The sequence below is a fragment of the Salmo salar genome, chromosome 17, assembly GCF_965601325.2.
Source record: "Salmo salar chromosome 17, fSalSal1, whole genome shotgun sequence".
Classification (NCBI taxonomy): Eukaryota; Metazoa; Chordata; class Actinopteri; order Salmoniformes; family Salmonidae; genus Salmo; species Salmo salar.
Window position 1 is genome coordinate 58,931,751 of NC_138307.1, and position 12,503 is coordinate 58,944,253.

A 12,503-nucleotide genomic window follows, 5' to 3' on the forward strand; every position below is an offset into this window, starting at 1 on the left:
CACACAGCCTTTTGTTGTAACTATACATACTACAGCAGTGAAAAGCTCATTTATTTTTCTTGGCTTTCACTTAAAACTTCACCTATACTTCATAGAAAACACACACTAGTTGGATGTTTTTGTTTGGCTTTTGGGAGCGCCAAGCTTCCTTAAATTCTACTCCCATGTTTGGGTGGGGAAATCTTTCCGAACATGGAAAAGGGGACTGAGGTTTTCAAAGCATGTTCATGTGGAGAGAGTTGATAGCTTATTGTTTTGTCCATTATTTGAAGCAGGTAGGGGGCATCTTCTAAAGAAGTGTATATCACATATGGATCACATGCTTTCATATAAACTATTGAGCCACAGTTACTAACTAGGTATGAAGGATCGGGAGAAAGACGCAGGAATGCGTAATAGTTTTTTTTATTAAGCCCCAAATTACGGCGTGCCGTGTAAAAACCAAACAAAGACCAAACAAACACGTACACAAAACACAGGGTTGAAACCCAAACATAAGAGCGAGGAGTACCTCAAATAAATACACACGCACACAATGATTATCACACGGGACGAGACCTGTAATCATCTGCACAATCCACAAGGACACGAATGCCCAAAACACAGCACAGGTGTCACGTTCATCGTAAGAAGGAGACCAAGGTGCAGCGTGGTAGGCGAACATTTTCTCTTTATTAAAAATGAACACCGTCAAAACAACAAAATACAAATAAAACAAACATAAAGTTCTGCAGGCTAAACAGTACCTAACAAAAACAAGATCCCACAAAAACCCAGTGGGAAAAAGCTGCCTAAATATGATCCCCAATCAGAGACAACGATAGACAGCTGCCTTTGATTGGGAAACACACTGGCCCAAAAACAAAGAAACAAAAAACATAGACTTCCCCACCCGAGTCACACCCTGACCTAACCAAACATAGAGAATAATAAGGATCTCTATTGTCAGGGCGTGACAACAGGTACTCACACGCACCAACGAACATTGCAACAATAATCAACAGACTACAGAAACCAAAGGGTACACTTATACAAGTACTAATCAGTGGGAATAGGGGCCAGGTGTGCGCAATGAAAGTTCCAGAGGGATCCCTGACACTAGGCTACTTCAGATAATCAACAAAATGTTGATGAATTTATTGAGCAACTACAGTTCGTGATATACTACCTGATTATCCATGACTTATTTCTTGCAGCTGTTAATAAATACACTATATATACAAAAGTGTGTGGACACTCCTTCAAATGAATGCATTAGGCTATTTCAGCCACACCCGTTGCTGACATGTATATCAAATTGAGCAGAGAGCCTTGCACTCTCCATAGACAAAACATTGGCAGTAGAATGACCTTACTGAAGTGCTCTGTTATTTTCAATGCGGCACCGTCATAGGATGCCACATTTCCAACAAGTCAGTTTGTCACATTTCTGCCCTGCTAGAGCTGCCCCAGTCAACTGTAAGTGCTATTATTGTGAAGTGGAAACGTCTATGAGCAACAACAGCTCAGCCTTGAAGTGGTAGGCCACACAAGCTCACAGAACGGGACCGCCGAGTGCTGAAGCGCGTATCGCATAAAAAACATCTGTCCTAGGTTGCAACACTCACTACCGAGTTCCAAACTGCCTCTGGAAGCAACATCAGCACAAGAACTGTTCGTCGGGAGCTTCATGAAATGGGTTTCCATGGCCGAGCAGCCGCACACAAGCCTAAGATCACCATGTGCAATGCCAAGCGAGTGGTGTAAAGCTGGCCGCCATTGGACTCTGGAGCAGTAGAAACGCCTTGTCTGGGGTGATGAATCATGCTTAACCATCTGGCAGTTCTATGGACCAATCTGGATTTGGCGGATGCCAGGAGAACTCTGCCTTCCCCAATGCATAATGCCAACTGTAAAGTTTGGTGGAGGAGGAATAATGGTCTGGGGCTGTTTATCATGGTTCGGGTTAGGCCCCTTAGTTCCAGTGAAGAGAAATGTTAATGCTACAGCATACAATTACATTCTTAGACGATTCTGTTCTTCCAACTTTGTGGCAACAGTTTAGGGAATGCCCTTTCCTGTTTCAGCATGACAATGCCCCTGTGCACAAAGTGAAGTCCATACAGAAATGGTTTGTTGAGGTCGGTGTGGAAGAACTTGACTGGCCTGCACAGAGCCCTGACCTCTACCCCATCAAACACCTTTGGGATGAATTGGTACGCCGACTGCAAGCCAAGCCTAATCGCCCACATCAGTGCCCAACCTCACTAATGCTCTTGTGGCTGAATGGATGCAAGTCTCCGCAACAATGTTCCAACATCAAGTGGACTGCCTTCCCAGAAGAGTGGAGGCTGTTATAGTAGCAAACTCCAAAAGTGATGTGTGATGGGCTGTGGCGAAAGACAATATGGATACCTGAAAATAATAATTATGTAACAATATTTATTATAGAAACATTGTGTCTAATACAAGACAAGGTGTGCAAATCTTTGTTTTCTAATACATTGAAACACATTTAAACTGCTGTGAAGAAACAATGTTTTGTGGTATTTACCATCTATCATGAAATTGGGAACCAAACTAATAGTTGCTGGCTGGCTTATGGCACTCGAGAGACTGGTTTCAGTTCAAGATACAGAATAAGAAAATATATCTGTGACAAAGAAGAATGATATCACATAGATTTGTATCACTGACTGCAATGTTTCCTGCCTGTTCGTACTCCTCGCAATTTTACCACTGTCTATGTAGCCTAATGTATAGCTCCAGTGATGATGGAAGCAATGCACTCAATGAATTTAATCTATCCTTGTCACGACTCCTACCGAAGGTAGCTTCCCTTCCTGCTCGGGTGGTGCTCGGCGGTCGTCGTCACCGGCCTACTAGCTGCCACTGATTCCCTTTTTTCCCCTTTCTGTTTATTGGTGTCACCTGTTTTGTGTTGGGCTGATTAGTTGGGTTATTTTAGCCAGTAGGCCCGCCTGCTCTGTGTGCGGGATTGTTTGTGTGTTGCATCTGTGCACGCTCGTGTCTCAGGTGTTTCGGTCGTGGGTTTTCTCCGGACTGTTTCAGTCCCCAGTGTTTGGGGAATTTTGTTTTGTGTGCGCCCTGTATATTAGTGGGGTGGCTTATGTTCGCCGTTTGTGCAATAAAGCACTACCCTGTACTCTCTGCTTCCTGCACCTGACTTCGCACCCACTACACCCAGAACCTTACAATCCTGCCATGACACTGCTGCTACAGAGAGCAAACATCAATCACCTTAAGATGCCAGGCTATTTATATCACCCACCACCACCAACTGTAACTCTCTCTCTCCCCACACGCAGTGACACCTGGGCCTGTGCTGGCAGCATCTCTGTGTCACTGACATGTCATGCACCAGTAGCTCTCTATTCCAGTGAATACATTACTCAGTTTGTGTGATACTTCTGTAAAAACCAGCCAGGTTATTACTAGAATAAGCTACAGTTCATTGCCTTCAGAAATGTATCCTGCTCAGAGAGAATTAACTCATGCATAAGCCTACAGGCTAAGCTATAGTGCATGGAATGTTTCTATGTCTAATATAATAGTGGGAACAAAGACAATACATTTTGGTTGGATGGACATTTGAGAGTGATTATGAGGCCTAAGGGGATTCCCCAAGTCAGAGACAGAAAGATCATTGACAGATTCTGGATAAGCCTAAAATTTCTATCAGAGTACCAAGCGTGTACACACAGCAGCGTTCTAGAATATTGGACCATTAGATTTCATATTTTTCTAATTCTCAGCGCAGCTCAAGCAATTTCTCCAACTGTCACCAGATTCAAATGAATTGAGGATATGTACCAGAGACATGTTGGTTGGGAATTGTAGGGAGGTGCTCGTCCGTCTGTGTGTCCCCTGGGGATGGTGCTCTCAGAGCCGCTTAACTATGTCACAAGGGAACGCCGGACTATCGCTTCTCAGGACGGATGAATAAAATGTAATTTTATGTCCATGTGCACAGTGTAAAATTTGTGTTTGGATTAATGTCGGCCTAATTACAGTTTGAGACAGACACTGTGTGAGGCAAACATAATCTGTTTAGTCATGTAGCTTGTAGTAGGTTTTTCAAATTAGTATGATTAGTGGCATCAGGTGTTTTGTCATTATCTGGCATGCACAGTGGTGTAGTGGTGCCTGGAGAAGTGGGTATACAGTACTCTAATTATGCCAAAAAAATATCAAAACAGCCTGTCCGTCGAAGAATGTTAAAAAAATTCAAAGCAAATGCCCTCACGGTGGATACAAATCATCATGATATCATTCTGACAGGTAGACTTTTCAGTCAACATTTGGAATGGAATAGCCTTCAAACGTGCACGATGACTGAATTGCGCATGGCAAAGATCAACCAAGACTTCAGACCAAAGTTTTTCAATACCTGGTAAGCATCAGAGGCAAATTTGATGTGTTGTATTGTCTCCTGACTATTAACTTTTTTTGAAAAGGCAATAGGTTCCTGGGATCTAATTGGTTGATCAAACATGCCTACTAGCTGGATAACTTGTTTTGACCCTCTGCAATTATTTGCTAATGTCAATGGCAGCCCATGAGGAGACTAGCATGGCTACTACTTCGACTTCCACAGCCAAGCAAGCTCACCATCACCTGGCCCCACCTCGTCACGGTGAGCATGTCATCACGAGTCCATGACATGCGAGTGTTCCCCACTACAGTGATCGATGGAAAGTGCAGTGTTCCTCATGGAAGTGGTATGGACAGTTTTATTTGCAGTTTGAAAAGGGATGCTGTTTTCTGTAAAATGTGTAGACATTTCCCAGAGGCCACTATGGAAGGCTAATTTGTTTGAGACAGATATAAGGATTGGAAGTACCTTCGCAAGGCATGCTTCAAGCACCAGGCTAGCCAACCCCACTCCTTTGTACTGGATCAATTTGAAGGCTACAGTGCAAATCATCGCAATCAAACCAGGAGTAAATCAACTTTTAAATCAACTTAACCGCGAGGCCATGGACTATTCATTTGTAGAAAGGAATCGTGATCATGCCAAAGTAAACAGGACATAGCACTATGTGGACATAAGGAGAGTGAAGAAGCTCTTAATTAATAAGGGCAGCAACTTTTGAAATGAAAAAAATGTATATCTAAATATGATCAAAAAATTCTAAATCGTCTGACTGAGCTGCAGACCGGGTTCCAGGAGAATAAATATGGAGTAATGAGAGCAGCAACTGCCTGTCTGCCAGGGTCTAGGACTTTGCACTGAAATAATCACTGTTGGCTCCATGTAATCACTATCATATATCCTCTGTTGAGGATGCTGAATTAAAGGTGTTTATTCAGCAACTGCGTCAGAATGTAGAGGTCAGGAATTCCCAACCGAAGTTATGGACAGCTGCAGCCCTGACATTTTCCTTAGCATCAATAGACTACCATAGTATTATATACAGTATATACTGTATACAGTGCCATCAGAAAGTCTTCATACCCCTTGACTTATTCCACATGTAGAGTTACAGGCTGAATTCAAAATTGATTCAATATTTATTTTTCACCCATCTACACACAATCCCCCGGAATGACAATTTGAAAACATGTTTTCAGAAAAGTTTGCAGGTTTATTGAAAATGAAAATAAAATACAGAAATATCAAATTTACATAAGTATTCACACCCCTGAGTCAACATTTTATAGAAGCACCTTTGGAAGTGATTACAGCTGTGAGTCTCTAAGAGCTTTCCACACCTGGATTGTGCAACATTTCCCCATTTATTATTTTCAAAATTCTTCAAGCTCTGTCAAATTGGTTGTTGATCATTGCTAGACAACCATAATCAGGTCTTGTCATATGTTTTCAAGTAGATTTAAGTCAAAACTAACTCGGCCACTCAGGAACAGTCATTGTCTTCTTGGTAATCAACTCCAGTGTAGATATGGCCTTTTTTAGGTTATTATCCTGCTCAAAGGTGAATTCATCTCCCAGTGTTTGGTGCAAAGTAGAAAAACAGGTTTTCCTCTAGTATTTTGACTCAAACATAATACTTTATATTCAGGACAAAATGTTCTGAATATAGTATTACTTAAGTGCCTTGTTGAAAACGGGATGCATGTTTTTAGAATATCTTTTTTTTCACTGTGTCAATTCAGTTATTATTGTGGAGTAACTACAATGTTGCTGATCCATCCTCAGTTTTCTCCTAATACAGCCATTAAACTCTGTAACTGTTTTAAAGTCCCCATTGGCTAGGGTTGAATATTTCCCCGGTATTTTACAAATGTTCCATGCCGAGAATAAATCACAAGTCATTCAAAAGCATTATAATGCATATAAATGTCTGGATTTGAGAGCTTTGAATAGCATGAAAATTCAAACCTGATGAGCCCCATATTAAATACATTACATGAGTCCTACGTTAACAACATTTAATAAACCCAAGCCCAAAAAATCCCAAATGATTGTATCAGGATTCAAGGTAAGACCCAGATGCAGACCGTGTCGAAGTAACAATGTTTATTACAGCAACAGGGGCAAAGGTACAGGACATGCAGGCAGGCTCAAGGTCAGGTCAGGCAGAGGTTGGTAATCCAGAGGTGGGGCAAAGGTACAGGACGTGCAGGCAGGCTCAAGGTCAGGTCAGGCAGAGGTTGGTAATCCAGAGGTGGGGCAAAGGTACAGGACGGCAGGCAGGCTCAGGGTCAGGGGCAGGCAGAGTGGTCTGCGGGTGGGCGGGCTCGGGGTCAGGACAGGCAAGGATCAAAACCAGGAGGACGAGAAAAGAGAGACTGGGGAAAAGCAGGAGCTGATACAAAAAACACTGGTTGACTTGACAAAACAGGAAACAAAGGGCTGTGAGACATGGGTTTAACTCAGGACACATGAAAGGTGTGGTGTATACAAAGGGTACGGGGCAACAGATGACGAACAGCAGAGGGACTAATAATTTTAGAGATGGGAGAGCTTGCGGGATTCCACCCAGAGCGGCAGATCCCGGGTGGATAGCCATACCTTCTGCCAGAGACGATACCGGGGAGCCGGGGTCTGATGGCGATCTGCTTGTCATCGATACCTGGAGGTGGTCTTGAGGAGGGCTGACCGGCTCTCCTCCGGGTACGACGTCAGCGGCGGACAAACATCTGGGCAGAAGGTACGCCGACCTCTTCCTCCTGCTCGGGGAAGAGCGGGGGCTGATACCCCAGAGAACATTCAAAGGGTGATAGGCCCATGAAAGTAGGGAAGAGTGTTGCGTGCGTATTCCACCCACACAAGGTGCTGGCTCCAGGTGGTGGGGTTGGCAGAGACCAGGCAGCGCAGAGTTGTCTCAAGATCCTGGTTGGCTCGCTCCGACTGGCCATTGGACTGGAGGTAGAACCCAGAGGACAGGCTGGCTGACGACCCAAGGAGGGTGCAAAATGCCTTCCAGAACCGGGACAAGAACTGAGGGCTCCGGTCGGACACCACGTCCACGGGCAGTCCATGGATCCGGAAGACGTGCTGCACCATGAGCTGGGATGTCTCCTTGGCCGAGGGTAGTTTGGGGAGAGGAATGAAGTGGGCAGCCTTGGAAAACCGGTCAACCACCGTCAGGATGGCAGTGTTGCCCTCAGATGGGGGGAGTCCCGTGACGAAATCCAGGGATATGTGGGACCAGGGACGGTGAGGGACAGGCAGAGTTTGCAGAAGGCTAGCCGGAGCTTGCCGAGGAGTCTTGTTCTGAGCATACACTGTGTAAGCGGAGACGAATGCGGAGACGTCAGGAACCATGGTGGGCCACCAAAAGCGTTGTTGCACAAGCGCCAGGGTCTGGCAGGAACCCGGGTGACAGGCCAGTCTGGAGAAGTGGGCCAACTCCAGGACCGCGGAGTGGACCGCGTCAGGCACGAACATCCGGTAATCAGGACCCCCCGGGGTTCGGCTGGGAACGCTGTGCCTCCCGGACCTGTTTCCCTATACCCCATCTGAGTGCAGTTGCCAGGCACGAGGTGGGAAGGATGGTCTCGGGCTCCGGGGTAATAGCCGTGGGACTATAACGGCGAGAGTGCATCCGGCTTGACATTCTTGGATCCCGGCCAATATGAGAGGGAAAAGTTGGACCATGTGAACAGCAGGGCCCATCTAGCTTGCCTGGAGTTGAGGCGTTTGGTGGTGCGGAGATACTCCAGATTTTTGTGGTCTGTCCATACGATGAACGGATGTTCTGCCCCTTCCAGCCAATGACTCCATTCCTCCAACTCGATCTTCACTGCGAGAAGCTCACGATTTCCAACATCGTAGTTTCTCTCTGTGGCGTTGATGCGATGGGAGAAGAAGGTGGAGGGATGTAGCTTCAGGTCCAGGGCAGAACGCTGGGACAGGACCGCCTCCACTCCTACATCCGACACATCGGCCTCCATCACAAACTGACGGGAAGGGTCAGAATGAACCAGGATGGGAGCAGTGGTGAAGCGGTGTTTGAGGTCCTGGAACGCCCGGTCAGCAGCAGGGGACCACGTGAATGTTGATTCATCAAGCAGAGGCCGTATAGAAGCCAGATTTAGACATGGCATATAACTTAACAGTTCCATTTCACGCCATGCTGTTCATATAAATAATTTATTATAATTCACCGGTTTCTCACAGTTATTTATCCCGGTGAAAGGGAGTGGTTTGGCCGGTAAATCTCGGTAACCAGGTTCCCACCATTCAATCCTACCATTGGCCTCGTGGTGAAATCCCTGAGCGGTTTCCTACCTCTCGAGCAACTGAGCTAGGAAGGACACCTGTATATTTGCAGTGGCTGGGTGTATTGATACATCATCCAAAGTGTAATTAATAACTTTACCATGTTCAAAGCGATATTCAATGTCTGCTTATTTTTACTCATCTACCAATAGGTGCCCTTCTTCACGAGCCATTGGAAAAACTCCCTGGTCTTTGTGGTTGAATTTGTGTTTGAAATTCACTGCTTGACTGAGAGACCTTACAGATAATTGTCTGTGTGGGGTAGAGATGAGGTAGTCATAAACAAAATCATACTATTATCGCACAAAAAGAGTGAGTCCAACGTATTATGTGACTTGTTAAGCATATTTTTTTTACTCCTCAACTTATTTAGGCTTGCCATAACAAAGGGGTTGAATACTTACTGCCTCAAGACATTTCAGCTTTCATTTTTAATTAATTTCGAAAAACACAATTACACTTTGACATAATGGGGTATTGTGTTTTGGCTAGTGACAAAAAAAACGAATTGAATCTATTTTAAATTCAGGCTGTAACACAACAAAATGTTGAGTCAATGGATGTGAATACTTTCTGAAGGCACTATAGTACTATAGACTATCTTTGTTATTATTTTTCAGTTTTTTTCTTGTGTTATTAATATAATTATTTTTATATATAATATATACAGTACCAGTCAAATGTTTGGACATACCTACTCATTGCAGGGTTTTTCGTTATATTTACTATTTTCTACATTGTAGAATAATAGTGAAGACATCAAAACTATGAAATAACACATATGGAATCATGTTGTAAGCAAAAAAGTGTTAAACAAATCAAAATGTATTTTTATTTGAGATTCTTCAAAGTAGCCACCCATTGCCTTAAAGACAGCTTTGAACAATTTTGGCATTCTCTCAACCAGCTTCATGAGATAGTAACCTGGAATGCATTTCAATTAACAAGTGTGTTAATTGAAATGTGGAATATTTTGTGGAATTTATTTCCTTCTTAATGCGTTTGAGCCAATCAGTTGTTTTGTGACAAGATAGGTGAGGTATAAAGAAGATAGCCCTATTTGGTAAAAGACCAAGTCAGTATTATGGCAAGAACAGCTCAATTAACCAAAGATAAATGACAGTCCATCAATTCTTTAAGAAATGAAGGTCAGTCAATCCTGAAAATGTCAATAACTTTGAAAGTTTCTTCAAGTGCAGTCGCAAAGACCATCAGGCGCTATGATGAAACTGGCTCTCATGAGGACTGCCACAAGAATGGAAGACCCAGAGTTAACTCTGCTGCAGAGGATAAGTTCATTAGAGTTACCAGTCTCAGAAATTTCAGCCCAAATAAATGCTTCACAGAGTCCAAGTAACAGACACATCTCAACAACTGTTCAGAGGAGACTGCGTGAATCAGGTCTGATGAATCCAAATTTGAGATTTTTGTTTCCATAAGCTGTGTCTTTGTGAGATGCAGAGTAGGTGAACGGATGATCTCCGCATGTGTGGATCCCACTGTGAAGCATGGAGGAGGAAGTGTGATGGTGTAGGGGTGATTTGATAGTGACACAGTCAGTGATTTAGTTAAGAGTTCAAGGCACACTTAACCAGCATGGCTACCACAGCATTCTGCAGCGATACGCCATCCCATTTGGTTTGCACTTAGTGGGACTATCATTTATTTTTCAACAAGACAATGACCCAACACATCTCCAGGCTGTGTAAGGGCTATTTGTCCAAGACGGAGAGTAATGGAGATCTGCATCAGGTGACCTGGCCTCCACAATCACCCGACCTCAACCCAGTTGAGATGGTTTGGGATGAGTTGGACCGCAGAGGGAAGGAAAAGCAGCCAACAAGTGCTCAGCATATGTGGGAACTCCTTCAAGACTGTTGGAAAAGCATTCCAGGTGAAGCTGGTTGAGATAATGGCAAGAGTGTGCAAAGCTGTCATCAAGGCAAAGGGTGGCTACTTTGAAGAATTTAAAATATATTTGGATTTGTTTAATACTTTTTTGGTTACAACATTATTCTATATGAGTTATTTAATAGTTTTGATGTCTTCACTATTATTCTACGATGTAGAAAATAGTAAAAACAAAGAAAAACCCTTCAATGATTAGTGTCCAAACTTTTGACTGGTACTGTACATATCTCCCTGGCATATTACATAATTTATGCAGCAGCATACAATACATTTTTGGACTTTGTTGCGCTGTGCTCACTTCCTTCCAAACCACTCATTGTTGAATTTGTGATTTCCAACTTGTAATGTTTATGTCCAATGGCCGATGAGCACCGATACGTTTTTATCTATAATTTCTCTTCATTATTTATCTTCAATTAACAAGGATTGAAAAGTATTCACAAGTAGATTGTTGACTTGATTCATGATGATGACTGCTAGCTAAGATTTTGAAAGTATGATGCTGACATGATCAAAGCTACTGTACATATAATGTGATTTGATGTCATTTTATCTGTGGCCAATGACTTTGAGCCTTCTTGGATGGGCACTTATAATGTAAATCTATGTCAGCACCCAAATGGCTAGAATTTTTGACGTCTCCCCTTAGACTTCACGGTGACGTAGTTTCCCCATGAGTGACAGAACACTGAGCCAATCATGGTGCAATGCTCTGTATTTTCTGCTGGTTTGCCCCAGAATCACAGAAAGCACTGAGCTGGGCTGAAACACCTGCATTTTGGACCTGCCTTACTCAAGAAAACAAAAAAGAGACCATGTTTGTATGCGGCTTTATTAACTCAATGATATATATATTTTACATTGTTTGCAAACTGATATGTGACACGTATTAATGCCAAAATAACATGCAAAACAGACATGCCCCCAAAAATGTTTTTGCAAAAAATGTCGGGATCAAAACAGGTGGGGCTCACCTGCCCTGAATGACGGGTCGCCACTGGCCAGGCAGGTGGCATTGCGTGGGCTAGCAGTTTGCTGATGTCAACGTTGTGCCCCATGGTGTCGGTGGGGTTATGGTATGGGCAGGCATAAGCTATGGGTAACAAACACAATTGCATTTATCGATGGTAATTTGAATGCACAGAGATACCGTGACAAGATCCTGAGCGCATTATCGTGCCATTCACTGCCATCACCTCATGTTTCAGCATGATAATGCACAGCCCAATGTCACAAGGATTTGTACACAATTCCTGGAAGTTGAAAATGTCCCAGTTCTTCCATGACCTGTATACTCACCAGAAATGTCACCCATTGAGCACGTTTGGGATGCTCTGGATTGACGTGTACGAGAGCATGTTCCAATTCCCGCCAATACCCAGCAATTTCGCACAGCCATTGAAGAGGAGTGGGACAACATTCCATAGGCCACAATCAACAACCTGATCAACTCTATGCAAATGACATGGGTGGCGCTGCATGAGGCAAATGATGGTCGCACCAAATACTGACTGGTTTTCTGATCCACAACGCTACCTTTTTTTTTTTTAAGGTAAATGTATCTGTGACCAACAGCCCAATGAAGTCATTTTGATTGACTGATTTCCTTTTATGAACTGTAACTCAGTAAAACCTTTGAAATTGTTGCATGTTGCGTTTACATCTTTGCTCTGTGTATATATAAACAATGTGTATCACAAGTTGGACGCTGCGCCTAACGCCTTTATGGGCGACTGGCGCTCTAGGATTCAATTGCTCTTCAAACAGGTAAACTGGTCAAATTGGCCAACATAAGTGATGTGAAATTATATTCGCTACAATATTTTTTGATGCATAGTTTGCTAGCATGAAACGAGCGTTTAGACAACTATCTCATTACATGACTGTTTAAAATGAATCCCTG